This window comes from Magnolia sinica, chromosome 12, assembly GCF_029962835.1.
Source record: "Magnolia sinica isolate HGM2019 chromosome 12, MsV1, whole genome shotgun sequence".
Lineage (NCBI taxonomy): Eukaryota > Viridiplantae > Streptophyta > Magnoliopsida > Magnoliales > Magnoliaceae > Magnolia > Magnolia sinica.
In genome coordinates, this window is record NC_080584.1 from 36,916,785 (window position 1) to 36,919,722 (window position 2,938).

Consider the following 2,938-nt stretch of genomic DNA (forward strand, 5'->3'; position numbering starts at 1 on the left):
AATTACATATACAAGCCAGATCGTATGAAAGTGTTATTTAACAAAATTATAAGTATCAAATTACATCATTTAAGTTCCTAAAAATAATCCCAGAGATCCCGCGCAACAGACCGAGGCTCGCTAGAACCCGTCTGAAAACTGCATATAGGAGAAGGCAGCCTCGTCGTCATCCAGCTCCCGCTCTGCCTCAGACGTCGCATCCACATCTGCAACATCAGAGCCTAAGACAGAGTCTGGTGGGTGTGTAACACCGCCCCAGAAACGTGGGAGTGAGTGATCAACTCAGTGGAACAATAAGGCACTGGTTAACATGTTATCAGTTCAATCAAACAGTAATGATAAAGCAGAACAATTAAATAAATCCTAAGTACTCTTGTTAATGCAACTATGAATGCGGTATGATGCGTGCCCTCACGCGTACACCCTCAGCGTCTTCATCTTACGTTACACATGACATCGCCTCAAAGTGCGCCACATCTACAAAGCACATGCAAATGCGGTGCATGGATATGATTACCAAGTTGTTATTAGTCCATTTCATACAGCAGGATTGGGAAGTTAAGATACCTTCCTCATATCACCATCCAAACAGTAATCCATACTAGGGCCGTCAATCCTAGACATCTCATACGATCATATGTTTGAGGTCGTAGCAAAGGGCTCGTCACCAATCAATGCACGCCTTTCATGCCCTTACTACCACAGATCGGCTCGTCACCTCCTTGCGGTATCCAGGTATGCTCGAGGTCACTACAAAGGGCTCGTCACCAATCAATGTAGGCCGACAGCATGAATATAGTGTCCCATACCACCATAATCAGCTCACGAGTTTAATTGCTCACTGGTCACTACGGGGACGCTCGTCACCCCAGCGTAGGCCGACAGCTCGACCACGGTGTCCCATACCACCATGTCCAGCTCATGAGTCTTAGCGAATCAGGTACCATGGTTATTAGGATTTCACTGGTAAGTTCGGTACCCTAGATTTAAGCAGTAGCGTCCATACATGGTTAACATACATCGGACAATCGGGTTATTTGACGAACTCGACTAGCACAAGCGCACGTTGAATTGAGCGACATGGAGTGCGCAAACACTCCGCGTGGCCAAACCACTGCCGACAACTCTAATACGACTCGGGTTCGTCTAATACGTCCTACGTGGCGAAAGCAATCTCAACCACAAATATAGGGTCAATTACCGATTTCCTGGACTAAGGCATAGTCCCAAACACTTTACACTACTACAGATACTCATATGGAATGTAAAACAGTAATGGAACAATAACTCAAATCATGGTACATCATCACTTGAAGAAATAACAACTTAACATACATGTAAGCATAGGAAATGCTTGAATTTAAATAACTTGGAATGTAACTGCATAAAGGAAAACATGCGCATCCATAGGAGTATTGAGAATCACTTCTCAACGCCCACAATTAGTGTAATCAGTTACACTTAGATCATTCATGCATTTCTACATACACTTAGCATACATGGAACAACATACATGGCGTATGTTGGAATACATGCACTTAGACAATTCCTTTTACCAAGGAGTCGTCATACATGCATCTAGCATACATACAGGACAAATAATCATGGCAAACACAAGTGCGTATTTTATACGTATACGGTACTTTATAAATACACTTAGAATACACAAATCTCAATATAGCACATGCATATCAGGAAAGCAATGTAAACACAACGTTTGGCATGTGAAATCTCATCCATAACAAGAATAAATCACTAACTGGAATTGAAAGCCTTGAAAACCATAACCTATACACTTAAAGTCCGCACCTTAAGCAACGAAAGAACCACCGAGCTGATTTAGACGAGTTGTCTTCATCAACGGCGTTAGAATACCCTAAAATAAGGATAGAAATGAGATACAACAACACCAAGTCTAGTCTAAGCTCTAACACAAGTTAGGGTTAGGTTAACTTACCCCAAAAGAACTCAGAATCGTCAGAGAAACGATTCAAAGTGAAGGTTCAAAGGTGAAGAAGAACAAGGAAGAAACCAAGATGATTCACCAACTAATCTCTCTCACTTCCTCTCTCTTTTCCACTCTCTTTCCAAGCTAGGGTTAGAGAAAATCGTATGGAAAAGAGGGCTAGGGTTTAAGGACTATAAATAGGCCTATTCTTGATGAAAATAACCCTAGGGACAAGGTATACTTAGGTTATAACCAAAGTAAGCCTTTCTCGATCCAACGAAGCACTTCTCGTGGGCCTATAATCACGAAAGGTCGGACTTAAGCTCCTTGACCATGGATCTAGGTCAAGCAGAGTTTTCGTACCGACCGGCTCTTCAGATCAGCCGTGGCGGACCACACTCAATTCAACGGTCACAGAATCTCGATCAGGTCTACAAGCACTAGGATATGCCTGGGTCAACTATCCTGATCAGAGGGTAAAATTGGGTCAGAATCCAACGGTCAGATAGCTTAAAATCGTCGCGCAAGCGACACGACTCAGATTTCAATAAAGGCTTAATAAATTCCAACCATTCTCACACTCTTCACTCCGAACTCAATCAAATCGACCTAGAACATCGGATCGACTTGATTTTCGAGGTGAAGATCAAGCCCAACTCGATGACCGCAACAGCCTAAGATCATCGCCATCGGACTTTCGACGCGCGGTCCAGGTCCGATCCAGATCTTCCAAAAATTCCCCAGAACAACTGGATTCAGCGATGGATCCCAGATTTCAGAGTAACGTAGCGCTCACTAATATACACGTTTAGAGCCATGCAGATACAATTTAAAGTGATTGATGCGAATTTCACAAGCAATCGAGTAAAGCGCTAATTACCCCTACTTAAGGAAAGATTAGCACAGAAAATTCCAAGGTCGTTACAATGAGCCTGGTTTCCGAGTTTGGGGCGTGATAGAAGCTGGGCTCAGAGCATAACTTGGGAATAC